The sequence below is a fragment of the Lissotriton vulgaris genome, chromosome 6 (genome assembly GCF_964263255.1).
Source record: "Lissotriton vulgaris chromosome 6, aLisVul1.2, whole genome shotgun sequence".
Lineage (NCBI taxonomy): Eukaryota > Metazoa > Chordata > Amphibia > Caudata > Salamandridae > Lissotriton > Lissotriton vulgaris.
In genome coordinates, this window is record NC_141694.1 from 1,778,990,769 (window position 1) to 1,779,008,496 (window position 17,728).

Sequence of the window (17,728 nt, forward strand, 5' to 3'; positions counted from 1 at the left end):
GGCACATGAGACTGCATTTACAAGCACAGCACACAACCTCCTGTTAATTGAAAAACAACCTTAAGACACATGTCCTTGACTCTCCATCCTTTCCCTGCTGGAATATTCTAGAACGCGGTGTAGCTTTCAGTGAGTGCTATTCATTGTCTAACAATTTTACTGCCCTTACAAGTTTTGATCTATGGGTTCATAAGCACCGGAGTCTTTCCCCTGCCGTGTTTTATATAAACACGGGACATCAGCAGAGAACGCAGCGCCTGAACAACAACAAACCGGAGCACCGGGGGAAAGGCTGAATACACACTCTCTGCTCTGCACACAGCCAGCCTGCTCAATTAGGACATAAGAGGCACTCTTAGAAGACAATGTGGGAGGAGAGGGTCGAGGCTCTCTCTTCAGCTCATCCCTACCTGAAAGATAAAGGAATGGCAGCGTCACGCGGGGTCCGCCTCGACTCCTCCCCTTTCAGCAGCAGCATCAGCACCAGTGGTGGGGCGGAGGGATACCCCGGCTGGGAGCATCGCTCTTCCCGCGCGGGGACTGAGTGTTCAGAGCCGATCCCGGGAGGTGAGGAGAGGGGCAGGGACAGCTGCCTCCCGGCTGACCTCTAACCCCTGGAGCCTGAAAACTGACCACAGCGTCCACAACTGAACAAGGTAAATAACATTAAATTTGGATACAGCCGTCTTCCAAGGCTGCTAAATTGCTCAAATGTGAGAGGGGGCTGCCGATGTGTTTCTGTGGCATGTGTGTTTTGGGGGTAGTTTTCTGTGTGCGTGCGCCTTTCTATGATTTTCACGTCGCTCATTGGACACTGAAACGATGCTCTGATCTGCATCGCTCTGAGAAAGGACCACCGGCCAGAGCCGCCTGAGCCCTGCACACAGGATGCAGGCGGTAGCTCAAGTTCAGGTGGGCATGGCTGTGCCACTTGTGCCACTCCGGCATCAGTGTACTGCACCCCACTGCCTCTGTCTCGCCCACTCCCTCCCTTCACCTAACGAGACATTTGGGCACTGCTTTGATACCCTGTGCTCCAACCTTCTTGCAGACTTTTAGAATTAAAAGCACTTTTAGAAAGATATAAAAGTGTTTTCAGTTCTTTCTCTTACTTGACATTTCAGTTTTACTCTGCAAGGCATTGCAAGCATCTCTCTGCACCAGGGCTCAGGCTGTGGGTTTAGGAGGACATGTTGAGAACTAAGGAACACCCTGATCCTTTCAGAGTGTACTGGAAGAAGAAGAGAGGGAAGGAGCCTTTCATCTGCTCCTTAAGGAGTATGAATGAAAGGCAGGCGCTGAGCCCAGCTCCAGCTCATGCATATTCATGGCTGCTGCCCGCTCACTGGCTCTATATGTCTAACTCATGCATATTAAAGGCTGCAGCCCCCTCACCCGGCTGTACATCTCTAACTCATACACCACTCATGGACGCTCCCCAGGTAAAGCATCTCCAGCTCATACATAATCATAGCTGTTACCCACCCCCAGCTGCCACATCTCTGACTTAAACATATTCAGGGCAACTATCATCACCCTGGCTGCCACATCTCTAACTCATACATATTCATGGCTACTATCCCCTCCCTGGCTGCCACATCTTTAACTCATACATATTCATGGCTACTATCCCCTCCCTGGCTGCCACATCTTTAACTCATACACATTCATGGCTCCTATCCTCACCCTGGCTGCCACATCTCTAACTCATACATATACATGGCTAATATCCTCACCCTGGCTGCCACATCTCTAACTCATACATATTCATGGCAACTATCATCACCCTGGCTGCCACATCTTTAACTCATACATATTCATGGCAACTATCATCACCCTGGCTGCCACATCTTTAACTCATACATATTCATGGCAACTATCATCACCCTGGCTGCCATATCTCTAACTCATACATATTCAGGGCTACTATCCTCACCCTGGCTGCCACATCTCTAACTCATACATATTCATGGCTACTATCCCCAACTCATACATATTCATAGCAACTATCATCACCCTGGCTGCCACATTTCTAACTCATACACATTCATGGCTACTATCCTCACCCTGGCTGCCAAATCTCTAGCTCATACATTTTCATGGCTACTATCCCCTCCCTGGCTGCCACATCTCTAACTCATACATATTAATGGCTACTATCCTCACCCTGGCTGCCACATCTCTAGCTCATACATATTCATGGCTACTATCCCCTCCCTGGCTGCCACATCTTTAACTCATACATATTCATGGCTACTATCCTCACCCTGGCAGCCACATCTCTAACCATCACCCTGGCTGCCACATCTCTAACTCACACATATTCATGGCTACTATCCCCTCCCTGGCTGCCACATCTTTAACTCATACATATTCATGGCAACTATCCTCACCCTGGCTGCAACATCTTTAACTCATACATATTCATGGCAACTATCATCACCCTGGCTGCCACATCTCTAACTCACACATATTCATGGCTACTATCCTCACCCTGGCTGCCAAATCTCTAGCTCATACATATTCATGGCTACAACCCCCCCCCTCCCCGGCGGCCACATCTCTAAAAAAAAAAATATCATGGCTACTATCCACACCCTGGCTGCCACATTTCTAACTCATACATATTCATGGCTACTATGCCCTCCCTGACTGCCACTTCTCTAACTCATAAATATTAATGGCTACTATCCCTAACTCATACATATTCATGGCTACTATCCCCACCCTGGCTGCCACATCTCTAACTCATACATATTCATGGCTACTATCCTCACCCTGGCTTCCACATCTCTAACTGATACATAGTCATGGCTACTATCCTCACCCTGGCTGCCACATCTCTAACTCATACATATTCATGGCAACTATCATCACCCTGGCTGCCACATCTTTAACTTATACATATTTGTGGCTACTATCCCCTCCCAGGCTGCCACATCTCTAACTCATACATATTCATGGTTACTATCCCTAACTCATACATATTCATGGCAACTATCATCACCCTGGCTGCCACATTTCTAACTCATACATATTCATGGCTACTATCCCCTCCCTGACTGCCACTTCTCTCACTCATAAATATTCATGGCTACTATCCCTAACTCATACATATTCATGGCTACTATCCTCACCCTGGCTGCCACATCTCTAACTCATACATATTCATGGAACTATCATCACCCTGGCTGCCACATCTTTAACTTATACATATTCGTGGCTACTATCCCCTCCCAGGCTGCCACATCTCTAACTCATACATATTCAAGGTTACTATCCCTAACTCATACATATTCATGGCAACTATCATCACCCTGGCTGACACATTTCTAACTCATACATATTCATGGCTACTATCCCCTCCCTGACTGCCACTTCTCTAACTCATAAATATTCATGGCTACTATCCCTAACTCATACATATTCATGGCTACTATCCTCACCCCGGCTGCCACATCTCTAACTCATACATATTCATGGCTACTATCCTCACCCTGGCTTCCACATCTCTAACTGATACATAGTCATGGCTACTATCCTCACCCTGGCTGCCACATCTCTAACTCATACATATTCATGGCAACTATCATCACCCTGGCTGCCACATGTTTAACTTATACATATTCGTGGCTACTATCCCCTCCCAGGCTGCCACATCTCTAACTGATACATAGTCATGGCTACTATCCTCACCCTGGCTGCCACATCTCTAACTGATACATAGTCATGGCTACTATCCTCACCCTGGCTGCCACATCTTTAACTTATACATATTCGTGGCTACTATCCTCACCCTGGCTGCCACATCTCTAGCTCATACATATTCATGGATTCTATCCCCTCCCTGGCTGCCACATCTCTAACCTATACATATTCATGGCTACTATCCTCACCCTGGCTGCCACCTCTCTAGATCATACATATTCATGGCAAATATCCTCACCCTGGCTGCCACAAACTGCAGCTCATGCATATTCATGGATGCTGCCCGCTCCCTGGCTGTACATTTCTAACTCATGCAACACTCATGGCCGCGCCCCAGGTGTAGCTTCTCCAGATCATACATAATCATAGCTGTTACCCACCCCCCAGGTGCCACACCTCTAACTCATACATATTCATGGCGGCTACCCCCATCCTCGGATGAGCATCTCTATCTCATACAAAACTCATGGCTGGTACCCCCTCCGATGCTGTACATCTCTAACTCATACAATACTCATGGCCGCTCCCCAGGTGCAGCATCTCCAACTCATGCATATCTATAGGTGCTACCCACTTCCCTACTGCCACATCTCTAACTCATACATCACTCATGACCACTACCCGCTCCCCAGATACGGCATCTCCACCTCATACATATTCATGGTTGCTACCCACTTCCCAGATAAAGCATCTCTAACACATACACATTCATGGCCAACACCCACTAACTGGACACTACATCTTTAGCTCATGCATATTCATGGTCAATACCCGCTTCCTGGGTACCGAATCTCCATATCATGCATATTCATGGCTACTACATACACCCCAAACCATAAATATACCCTGACATCTTATACCCTTACCTACTCGTAAACCCTAAAATGACTCCTTACCACCTTATACCTCTACCCTCTCCAAAACCCTAAAATACCATTACCCTTACCCACCATTACATTTTAAAGTGACCCCCTTAACACCCTATACCCCTACCCATCCATAAACCCCCCAAAATTACCATTCTCACCCTATACAACTACTTACTTCTATATATGTGGAGAAGTGTGGCTCACTGGTTAGAGGAGGCAGACCTGGAAGCAGAAGTCAGCCCGGGACCAGGGTTCAATTCCTGGCTCGGCGGGGTCTTGAGTGCTAAAATGTACATGGACTCAACAATTCTTGCTCTGGTGCCTACTCGATTCACAGGTTCACACTCTGCGACTCTGGGCAATAGCTTGGCATTCACCTTGTGGATACCCTGCCGGGGTTATCTCACAGGGGAATACCAGGACGGGTTCCCTAAGCAAGCGCTTAGAAACCGGTTGGTGATTTGCGCTGTATAAATTCCTGTACATTTACATATATGTTATACCTGGCATCCTTGGCATGGAATTCCCCATAACATGTTGCCTTCAGACCTCCTGTTTGTGCTGACATTGTTTTTGCTGGCCTTAGGGCCCTGCACACTTTACCACTACTAACAAGTGTTAAAGTGCTTGTGCTCTCTCCTTAAAACATGTTAGATTGACTTATACCCAATTGGCTTATTTAATTTACTTGTAAGTCCCTAGTACTGTGGCACTACCTGTGCCCAGGGCCTGTAAATTAAATGCTACTAGTGGGCCTGTAGCACTGATTGTACCGCCCACCTAAATAGCACCTTAAACATGTCTCAGGTCTGCTATTGCAGCCTGTGTTTGTGTGCAGTCTTAAACTGCCATTTTGATCTGGCAAAGTAAACCTTTGTCAGGCCCAAGCCATCATGTTTAATACATATATATCTCTGCTAGGGTAGGCTCTGGACAGCCCAGAGAGCAGGGTGCAATGTATTTAAAAAGTACGATATGTACTTTTAAGTTTTGCATGTCCTCGTAGTAAAAAACTCTTACATTTGATTTCACTACTGCAAGACCTAACTCCTTCTTATGATAACGTTAGAGTTGCCTTATTACATCTTATATATGTAATTTCCAAATGAGAATAGGTAAACACTTCATAACAATTTTGAAAATTGCCACTTTTAGAAAGTGGCCATTTGTTTGCCTTAGCCATTTTGTTCCTGCAGCCTGTCTCTGCGTCACATGACTAGGTGTAGTTGATAGTTGGGCTTTGTGTATTCTTCCTAGACAGCCACACACAATAGGGAGTTTAAGTGTCACTCAAACTGAACGGACCATCACTGGCAGGATGGTAGGGAGAAGCTGGACTTAGCCCCACCTACACTTGAATAGACTGGGTCCTGGCCCCTCACCAAGGGCTGCATAGCCCCTTTAGTTAGTCTGGAGCTGGGGCCAAGAAGGAAGGGAGTGCACTTCAAAGGCATGCCTCTGGAAGCTTCTCCCCACTTCAAAAGTATAACTCGTTATAAATACTGAACCTCAGACACCAAATGTTCAGCACACTTCTGGACCTGTGGCACTCTGCTAGGAAGAAGGACTAATGTGCTGCTGAAAGGCCTGCCACTCTGCTGTACAGCTGCTCTGAAGGACTGCTGCCCAGCTGTGCTGACCTACTGCCTCTGGGACCAAACAGGCTTCCATCAACCTTGCACCTGCACCTTCACTCCGCCATCTGTGAGTCTACCCTGCCAAATGGTGCCACTCTGTCCAGGACCCTTGGAAGTGGGCCTAAGGTGCCACTGCCAGCCTCTGTGGGGCCAGTAGCTAGTGGAAGTGACGCATCTTCTGTGCTGTGCAGCACAAACCCAAGCAGAACCTACTTATCAACACTGCTACATGGATTGGACCTTTTGCAAAGACCACATTGCACTGGACATTTCGGAACCGCTGCTGAGCGGTGCATTCTAGGAGCTGGCTCTCACAACCCTTATCAACGGCAACCTCCACAACAACACTAGACTCCGCATCGCAACCTCGCAGTCTCTTTAAACCAATGCATCACCCCAACTGAGTTATTTAGCCACAATGCTGGACTTCACTTCACAGGCCTTCGTTTATGGGATTCTCAATGATGATGCAAGACCTCTCACCTCAGCCTCGCTGTATCTTGAAACTGTCTTGCCCCAGAGCACTGATTCTCCTAGGAGAGGTATTGTTAGAATTTGCTAATGGTCCCTCTGCCCAGTGGATCTGTGATTCGGGATCACTACAGGGAGGGAGGCCCCATTGGCAAGGGCTAGTAATCCCTCAACCGCCCCCATTTGTAATTGTCAGTCTTTCGGCACCCTCATAGAAGTAGAAAGGGGTAATTACCCCAGACCTGGGGGGTAAAAAGCCTTTTATTTAATAAAAATATAGGAGTGGGAGCTGCTCACCTGGGCATGGCCATACCCTCACCCATAATACACATGACAACAGTCTTTCTGCCCCACCACACAGGTGCAGATGGGGTTGATTACCCCAAATCTGTGCCCCTGGGGGTCCGGAAAGCCCACTAGACACAGGGGATTTATTATTTTTATATAAATATAGGGGCGCAGGCTGCCCACCGTAGACATGACCATCCCTTCATACCAGCTGTATATTTTAACCTTCTTCCTTCTCGTCCTGGGGAGAAGATTAGGGTTAATCACCCCTGATCTGCCGTCCGAGGGGAGGGGGGCCAAGATCCACTAGATTTCTCTTTTTATAAAAATATAGTAGGGGGGCTGACAAGCAAGTAAATGGGGCAACAATCTTTCTGCCCCTCCTGGGCAGCAGATAGGGTAATTACCCTGATCTGCTGCCCAAAGGGGCAGAAAGCCCACTAGACACCAGCGAAAGTTAAGAAAAACAATATAGTGGGGGAGTCTGTCCATAATGGGCATGGCTACTCACCTAACCCAACTAAAAGGGACAAAAATCTTTCTGCCCCCCATGTAGGCAGATGATGGTAATCGTCCCTGATCTCCTCCTGGTGGTCAGAAAGCCCTCTAGACCCTAGGGACTGAATACATGCAATATATTTTGAGGGGAGTGAACCCCCTTGGGCATGATCCCATGCTCCCTACCACCCTGGGCTAAATAGACTCTATGCTCCTCCTGGGGGGTGGATAAAGTGTTCACCCCAATCTGCCAACCCGCTCTTGGGTGGCAGAAACCACACTAGACACCAGGGATTTGAAAATGGCACTAAAATAAATAAAATAATTAGTGCGTCTTATCCTGGCCTCGAGCCATGCTCCTGCCAGTGGGGTGAATAGTGTCTTTTATGCCCCCCTGGGAGCAGATAAGAGGATTGTTCCATTTAAGGAGGTTGCCTCAAACTTGCAGCTGGGGAAAAACCCCACCTGACACCAGAGATTTTGCCTTTGGGGCAAAATAAATTAGTGTGGGTGTTCCACTCTGCATTGGCCACATTCCACCCTAAATGGGACAAACCAGTCTTCCCCCGCCCAGGGGAAGACAGGAGGTGTATCCCCAATTGACCCCGGGGGGCAGAAAGCCCACTGTATGACAGGAATATATATTTTTAAATAAAATAATGGGGTGGATCTTGGCCATCGTTACATCAGGGCCACCCTCACCCTAAAACCTCAACAGTCTTTCTGCTCCACTGCGGACTAAAACATTGCATCCCAATGGCAAGTGAGGTTGAGCCTATTGCCAACGACAGGAACAGATCAAACCAAGGTCAATGAGAGTCCCCTCGCAAGGGCTCCCATTGACCTTAGTTTGATCCGTTCCAGTCGCCGGCACCAGGCTCAGCCACACAAGTAGCATTTGTGTCTCCCCAAGGATTCTAGAGCATTCCATCAGGGAAATGTGAGGAAAATATGTTATTAGTCAAAATTTGAGGTTTGCAAGGAAATCTGGGTAAGAAAACCAGATAAGAGTCGCACAAGTCACTCCACCGTGGATTCGTGTAGATGTCTAGCTAACCACCAGGTAAAAAAAGTCTTAGTGGTGAGTGGAAAAATGTGATGTGCCAGTGTTCCATTTTGGGCTGTTTTCTGTTGCAGGTACTAGGCCTACCCACACAAGTGAGGTACCATTTTCATTGGACGATTAAGGAAAATGCTGGGTAGGTGGAAATTTGTGGGTCTCCACAAATATCAGAACTGTCCATTCCAGAAATGTGAGAGAAATATATTTTTTAGTCAAAGTTTGAGGTTTGCAGTGAATTGTGGTTAACAAAACCAGATGAAAGCCATGCAAATAACCCCAGCCAGGATTCCACTTGGTGTCTACTTTTAAGAAATGTACAGGTTTGCTGGGTTTTCTTAGGTGCCGGCTGCGTTAGTGCCCAAAATTCACAGCTGACCCCTTGCAAAAAAGAGGACCAGTTTTGATTAGAATAATGTGATGTATCCATGTTGCGTTTTGAACTACTTCCTGTATCGGTACTAGGCTTACTCACACAAGAAAGGTACCATTTTTATTTGAAGGCTTGGGGAAGAGCTAAGTTGAAGGAAGTCTGTGGTTCCCTGCAGATCCCAAAACTGTCCATCACAGAAATGTGAGGAAAATATATTTGTGGGAGTCAAAGTTTGAGGATTACAGTGAATTCTGGGTAACAAAACCTGGTCAGAGCCGTGCATGTCACCCCACCCTAGATTCCCCTATGTGTATAGTTAAAAAAATGTACAGGTTTGCTATGTTTCCCTATGTGCCAGCTGAATTAAGGTGCAAAATCCACAACTACCCACCTTCTAAAAAAGTCTCTGTTTTGAGTGGAAAAATGTGATGAATCCATGCTTCATTTTGGGCTAATTCCTGCTGCGGGTCCTGGGGTATACACCTGTTACAACGCATTTGTTACTCCGCACTACCATTACAACGCGACTTTTACAACGCATACCATTACAACGCATTGCGCTGGGGGGCGCTCTAGGATAGGGAATAAGTATAATTTACTATCCAACACCTTCCCTAGGGTCCACGGGGACTGGAGTTAGAATAGTAAATTATACTTACCACTATCCAGCACCTCAAAGCGCTATGCGTTGTAATGGTATGCGTTGTAATGGTCGCGTTGTAACGGTAGGTAGTTGTAATAATATGCGTTGTAACATGGTACATCCGGGTCCTGGGCTACAAGTGAGGTTCTAATTTTATCTAGAGACTTGGGAAATCCTGAGTAGAAGGAAATTTGTGGTTCCTTGAAGATTCCAGAACTTTCCATCATAGAAATGTGAGGAACATTTGTTTTTTTCTTCAAAGTTTGAGGTTTGCACCAAATTTTGATTAACAAAACCTGGTGAGATCATTTATTTATTTATTTATTTATTTATTTAGCGACTTGTAAAGTGCCTGGTGACCCGAGGGCATCCCCGCGCTATGAGTGAATTGTATCCTACTGAGAGGGAGAGGGCGGAGGGCTTATTTGGGAAACAGAAGGGTTTTAAGTTTTTTTCTGAAAATCAGATAGCTGGGCTCCAGTCTGAGGGAACGTGGGAGGGAGTTCCATCCAGTGGACGCTTTCACAGAGAATCGTCGACCTCCGGTGCGCGTCCTCTTGAATTTGGGGATGTTTGCAAGGTGCTCGTTCTCGGACCGTAGAGTTCTGGCTGCTTTGTAAGGAGTAACCAGGCCGCTGAGGATCGCAGGTCCCGAACCATTGATCAGTTTATAGGCCGTGCACATGGCTTTAAATTCCACCCTTTGGCGAACTGGGAGCCAGTGCAGAGCCTTGATAGCAGGCTTGGCGGACACTCTGGGGGGTACGTTCAAGAGTAGGCGGGCTGCTGCGTTCTGGGTTCGTTGCAGTCTCGCCAGGGTAGCTTCCGGCGCTCCCAGATAGACCATATTGCTATAGTCCAGCCGTGACAATATTAGGCCTTGGACTAGTAATTTCCTGGACACGGGAGGAAGTAAGGGAAGGATTCTGCGGATGGTCCGCATGAGCCCAAAACAGGTACCTGCAGTTTTGGCCGCTTGTGTCTTCATTGAGAGGTCGGGTTCTAGCCAGACTCCGAGGGTCTTGATTTCGTGTTTGGGGGTGGGGATTTCCCCGAACACGTCTGGCCAGACCGCTGGGGGAATGGTCACCCATTGTTTACCCATGAGCATCACTTCGGTTTTTGAACCGTTAAGTTTCAATGATGATTCACACATCCAACCGTGAATTTCGGTAAGACAGTTTGACAGGTTGTCTGGGTGGTCGTCTAGTTGGGATAGGGAGACGACCAGTTGTGTGTCATCAGCGTAGCTCACTATTTTTATCCCGAATGGTGTTACTACGTCTTCAAGGGGGGCCATATACACGTTAAAAAGCGTGGGGCTCAGGGAAGACCCCTGAGGAACCCCGCTCGTGAGAGGAAGGGTGGACGAGTGGAAGTTACCGTCCCAGACCTGGAACGTGCGTCCGGTGAGGAAGGACTCTATCCAGCTGAGTGCCGTCCCGGTGAGCCCTGCTGTCGCCAGCCGATGGAGGAGGACATGGTGGTTGACTGTGTCGAAGGCTGCGCTGAGATCCAGGAGGATCACTGCCACTGATCCTCCTGAATCTAGAATGCGCCTTGCCTCCTCGATGACGGCAAGAAGGGCGGTATCCGTACCGTGTCCCGGGCGGAACCCGGTTTGGGATTGCCGTAGGATGTTGTTAGTCTCGAGGAATTGGGAGAGTTGGCCATTGACCAGTTTCTCGGTAACCTTGCTGAACCCAGGGAGGAGAGATATTGGCTGGTAGTTTGCCATATCTGTTGGATCGAGCTGGGGCTTTTTAAGGAGTGCTTTCACCACCGCACTTTTCCAGCTGTCGGGGACCGATCCTTGTGCAAATGAGCAGTTAATAAGCTCCGTGAGCGTGGGGGTGATAATGGGGGCTACGTTTTTGAGAAATCTCATGGGTGCAGGGTCCAAAGGAGACCCGCTTTTCATTTTATTCAAGGTTACTTCCACCTCGTTAGGCGTTACTGGCCTAAATGTCGCAAGTTGGGGGCGTGTTCCAGTCTGCCAAGGGGACGGAATGTTGTTCCTGTGGATGGGGGGCAAGGAGGGGGAAGGGATGTTAGGATGCGGGCAATTTTGTCGTTGAAATAGGTGGCTAAATCATTGCTTCTGTCTACCTGGGGAGTGGTGGAGGAGGGGGAGATAGGTACTTTCAATAGCTCTTTCACGATGAGGTAGGATTCCCTAGAGGAATTTGAGGCTTCCTTTATCCGAGTGTCGTAGTGTGAAGCTTTGGAGCGCTTGATAGCAGTTTTATAGAGTTTAACTGAAGAGTGATAGGCCTCTTTGCTGGCGTTCTGCCAGTCTTTTCTCCAAAGTCGTTCGGCTCTCTTAAAGTTTTTGCGGAGCTGACGAAGTTCCGGGGTGTACCACGGGGCGGAGCCAGTTTGGTTGGTTTTGTCTTCTCGCGTTCTGAGTGGGAGCACGGAGTCAAGGGAGGTCGTGATCCACTTTCTAAAATTGCTATCGGCGTTAGCCGGGTCTTCTTCATGGGCCGGGGTAGTTGATATTAGGGTCTTGGCCCATTCTTCAGTGGGGAGTTTGGACCAGGTCCTATCTCTGGTGTAGGTAGGCAGTTTTTGAGGTTTCCTTAGAGTTCCTGGGAGTATGAATGGGACTAGGAAGTGATCCGTCCAGGGTAGGGGGAGGGAATCTCTCGCTTGCATCGTGGGGGTGCTGGTGAACACTGGGTCCAACAGGTGGCCTTTGATGTGAGTGGCTCCTGAGTTGAGGAGACGGATGTCCAGGGCCGCTAGTTCAGTGAACAGGTCGGCTGCTCCAGAGTCTGAGGGGTCGTTGAAGTGAATATTCAAGTCTCCCAGTAACATGAAATTCGTGACGGAGTGGGCCTGTGTTGCTACTGTGTCCAAGAGGGGGTTGGTAAAAGAGCCAGGATGCCCGGGGGGGCGGTATACTAGAATCCCTGAAAGTGAATTAGTCGGGTCTAGCTTAATTGTGAATTGTAGGCTTTCAGAGTTGGGAATTTGTGCATCGTTAGAGTTACAGGTGAGAAAGTCCCGGTAAATGATGGCGACGCCTCCACCCCTACCTAATGGGCGGGGGAGAGACTGAATGAGAAAACCCGGTGGGGTAGCTGACACTATGTCAGAGTCAGAGTGTGGGGTGAGCCACATTTCCGTCATGAAGAGGATGTCAATCTCATGGTCTTCTATTAGGTGGATGATCAATGTCGCATGTTTGGGGAGGGAGCGGCAGTTCAGCAAGGCGAGTTTGAGGGCTGTAGGCTTGGTCACTCGTGTAAGGAGTTTGAGCTGGGCTGGCTGGCAGTGAGTACAGCTGGTGAAAGGTCCATTCATGTCGTGAATATATTCACATGATGGGGCGGTGGGAGGTCTGAGACCTAGAAGGTCCCGACGGGAGTAGGTTACCTTAGTGACAGCTCTATCCACCAGGGGGTCTGGCCCTAGGCCCGGTCGTGCCCGGACGGGCGCAGACGGGCTTGCCTTAGGCGCTCCCGCTGCGCTCGTCCGCTGCGCTGGTATGGCCGGCACATTTGTAGTTGGTGATATGGGCGTGGCCTCGCAGTGGGCGTGGCTTCCACCTTCTGACCGCGCTGGCGGTGTGGGCGTTTCCCAGCAACAGCGCTGGGGTCGCTGTGTCAGGGGTGGGCTAGGAGGGCTGTGAAAGCGCTAACGACTCAGCGCTTCAGTGCAGGTGAGCTCCGTGGTATTTAAAATCCAAACACAAGAAAGAATAACAATTTTTAAAATCAATTTTGGGCACAGTCCTCCGGCTTCCGCCTCAGAGGATAACAAAATAAACAATAATGCGACGCGCTTGTTTTCAGCGTTTTGTAGTCTAAGATGGGTGTGGCCTCGCAGTGGGCGTGGCTTCCGCCTTCTGACCGCGCTGGCGGTGTGGGCGTTTCCCAGCAACAGCGCTGGGGTCGCTGTGTCAGGGGTGGGCTAGGAGGGCTGTGAAAGCGCTAACGACTCAGCGCTTCAGTGCAGGTGAGCTCCGTGGTATTTAAAATCCAAACACAAGAAAGAATAACAATTTTTAAAATCAATTGTGGGCACAGTCCTCCGGCTTCCGCCGCATCATGCAAATCACCACACTCTAGGTTCCCCTCGGTGTCCTATTTAAAAAATTTTCATGTGTGCTAGGATTCCCTGGGTGCGATCTGAGCTAGAGCCCAAAAAACCAAAGCTACCCACATTTGTAAGAAAGGTCAGCTTTGAATTGAATAACGTGATGACTCAATGGTGTGTTTTGGCCAGTTTCCTGTCACGGCCACTAGGCCAACCCTAACAAGTGAGGTGCCATTTGTATCGAAAGACATGTGGGAGCATAGAATAGTAGAACATTTGTTATTACCAATTGTATTTTTCAACATTCCTGCCTTCCAAATGTAAGCCAGTATATAACAAAGAAGACTTTTTGAAAAATTCCCGCTAACATTTATGATAGTACCGGTACCAACAAATTAATACAAATAACTACAGCTCCTAAACTTCAAATATTATGCCCATTTTAGAAATACATAGGTTTCCTTTGGTACCCATTTTTCACTCTACATATTTTATCATATGCATTGGTCTATACCTGATACACAATGAAAAACCATTCTATAGTGCAGCTAAGGTGTTGGGTCTGGGTACCTTGGGTTGTTAGAGAACTCAAAAAACCTATATATCCCAGCAACCAGAATGGTCTAGCAGACGTATTGTATATTGATTTTGTAAATCAACCATCATGACAAAAAGGTACAGATGAAAATGCTGTCAAAGTGGCCCTTTTTCTGACTCACTTTCAATATTTCTTCATTTCAACAGTTAGTTTCTTTGGGAAAATCATGAGGGATCTGCACATATGACCCCTCTCTGAGTTTAGAATGTTGTCTACTTTTGAGAAAACTACAGCCTTCCTTGATTTGATCATCATTACTTTCATATAAGTTTCTACCACAAGCTGGAAGTAAGTTGAGATCATGAAAAATAGAAAAAATGTGATAACTCATTGAATAATAAATTGTTGTAAAAAATTATATATTTAGCTCTGCTTGTTCTGGAAAGGTGGGAAGATGGTAACTTTAGCACAGCAAACCATTTGTTGATGACATTTGTAGAGCAAAAAATCAGACTCTTCTACCCAGAGCACTTTTACCTATTTTTCCCCAAAAACTAAAAATGTAGCGATAATTTGCCTATTTTCTCGTTCCCTCCAGGACAATCCACAAACTTTGGGTATGTATAGAATGCCCAGGATGTTGGAATAAAAGACATACATTTGGCATGGACATCTTATTTGGAAAAAAGTTATAGAGCACTAAGCACAAAATATACCTCAAATAATCAAAAAAGGCCTCAGCACTGGGGTGGATGGGGGAAGGCCCAGCAGTTCAGGGGTTAAAAATAAGGTATTATGTTTTTATTTTGACTATTATAATTTTATAGTCATAGTAGTTGTAGTAGTAGCAGCATTAGTGGTACTATTGCAAACATGATATGATTATTGCCAGTGTTATGGTTATAATTGTGATTCATAATCATAAAGATATATTATTTTTATCAGTATAGCTCTAGACACTGCAGATCTTGCTATTTCACAGTGCTGCAAATAATAGGTATTACTACTATGAAACCCAAAGAAGGTCTTCCATTGACCTCACTAATTTGAAAGACTGCAGTTGCTCAGCCAGAATTTCAACCTTTAACATACACGTTGCATGCTGAGTGCATCATTGATGGCATTACTTATTGGCCTATATTACCATGATAATGCCATGAATTATGTAGACCTTTCTGATAGCAGGCTGAAGAACACTTATGCAGTTCTGTAGTTTACTGAAAGAGTGCTGCATCAAAAAATGTACATATCAGAAGTGGTACAATTAACAAAGGAGGAGTATCGCCATAGGGAATCGTAGATTCTTAATGGGATGTATGTTAGAAAAAGGAAAGAATTTATCCTTTTATTAGAAACCCCTCACTCACCAGCCTATTGGTGACATGCTTCATCATCGAAGTCCACCAAGATGACCAACTATGACCAAGAGTATCTCTGTAAGTGGTCTGACCAGACCACTTACAGAGATACTCTTGGTCATAATTACCCTCAAAGTATATCCACATTTCTTTTAACATTGTCCAGTTACTTACGAATAAAATCTATTTTTTGAGTCAAACCAGGACAATTTTTAACACACTTTTTTTCACTCAACACTCACAAACCAGCTCCACTGTATTCCAGGTGTTGTAGCACACCCTGATGGCACTCGGTTATCAGGGTGAACCCCGATGAGGAAGCATGTCACCACTAGGCTGGGGGGTTTCTAATAAAAGGATGAATTCTTTCCTTTTTCTAACATACATCCCATTAAGAATCTACGATTTCCTATGGCGATACTCCTCCTTTGTTAATTGTATACCTACCCAGAGGAATAGGAGTAATCTCCTTTTCACATCTGGAGCAGGGTGCAATGTATTTAAAAAGTAGGATAAATAAGTTTTGCATGTCCTCGTAGTAAAAAACTCTTACATTTGATTTCACTACTACAAGACCTAACTCCCCCTCATGATAACATTAGAGTTGTCTTATTACATCTTATATATGTAATTTCCAAATGAGAATAGGTAAACACTTCATAACAATTTTGAAAATTGACACTTTTAGAAAGTTTCCATTTGTTTGCCTTAGCCATTTTGTTCCTGTAGCCTGTCTCTACGTCACATGACTAGGTGTAGTTGACAGTTGGGCTTTGTGTATTCTTCCTAGACAGCCACACACGATAGGGAGTTTAAGTGTCACTCAAACTGAATGGACCATCATCACTGGCAGGATGGGAGGGAGGAGCTGTAATTAGCCCCACCTACACTTGAATAGACTGGGTCCTGGCCCCTCACCAAGGGCTGAATAGCCCCTGTAGTTAGTCTGGAGCTGGGGCCAGGAAGCAAGCTTCTCCTCACTTCAAAAGTATAACTCGTTATAAATACTGAATCTCAGACACCAAATGTTCAGTACACTTCTGGACCTGTGGCACTCTGCTAGGAAGAAGGACTAATGTGCTGCTGAAAGGCAAGTCACTCTGCTGTACAGCTGCTCTGAAGGACTGCTGCCCAGCTGTGCTGACCTACTGCCTCTGGGACACAACAGGCCTCCATCAACCTTGCACCTGCACCTTCACACCGCCATCTGTGAGTCTACCCTGCCAAATGGTGCCACTCTGTCTTGGACCCTTGGAAGTGGACTTAAGGTGTCACTGCCAGCCTCTGTGGGGCCAGTAGCTAGTGGAAGTGACACATCTTCTGTGCTGTGCAGCACAAACCCAAGCAGAACCTACTTATCAACACTGCTACATGGATTGGACCTTTTGCAAAGACCACATTGCACTGGACATTTCGGAACCGCTGCCTGAGCGGTGCATTCTAGGAGCTGGCTCTCGCAACCCTCCTCAACGGCAACCTCCACAACAACACTAGACTCTGCATCGCGACCTCGCAGTCTCTTTAAACCAATGCATCACCCCAACTGAGTAATTTAGCCCCAATGCCGGAGTTCGCTTCACAGGCCTTCGTTTATGGGATTCTCAATGATGATGCAAGACCTCTCACCTCAGCCTCGCTGTATCTTGAAACTGTCTTAGCCCCAGAGCACTGATTCTCCTGGGAGAGGTATTGTTAAAATTTGCTAATGGTCCCTCTGCCCAGTGTATCTGTGATTCGGGATCACTACAGGGAGGGAGGCCCCATCGGCAAGGGCTAGTAATCCCTCAACCGCCCCCATTTGAAATTGTCAGTCTTTCGGCACCCTCATAGAAGAAGAAGGGGTAATTACCCCAGACCTGGGGGGTAAAAAGCCTTTTATTTAATAAAAATATAGGAGTGGGGGCTGCTCACCAGGGCATGGCCATGCCCTCACCCATAATACACATGACAACAGTCTTTCTGCCCCACCACACAGGTGCAGATGGGGTTGATTACCCCAAATCTGTGCCCCTGGGGGTCCGGAAAGCCCACTAGACACAGGGGATTTATTATTTTTATATAAATATAGGGGTGCAGGCTGCCCACCGTAGACATGACCATCCCTTCATACCAGCTGTATATTTTAACCTTCTTCCTTCACGTCCTAGGGAGAAGATTAGGGTTAATCACCCCCGATCTGCCGTCCTAGGGGAGGGGCGCCAAGATCCACTAGACTACAATGATTTCTCTTTTTATAAAAAT

The 17,728-nt window shown here is 46.9% G+C and overlaps 1 protein-coding gene across 1 annotated transcript in view; it reads left to right on the forward strand.

Moving 5' to 3' along the window:
- The first annotated feature begins 561 nt into the window (after nt 1-561).
- LOC147709472 (brain and acute leukemia cytoplasmic protein-like) overlaps nt 562-17,728 on the forward strand; it is a 462,876-nt gene continuing 445,709 nt past the window's right edge. The window contains exon 1 of the mRNA XM_086925496.1: nt 562-656. The gene's annotated coding sequence lies outside the window, so the exon portion shown is untranslated. The remainder of the gene's footprint in view (nt 657-17,728) is intronic.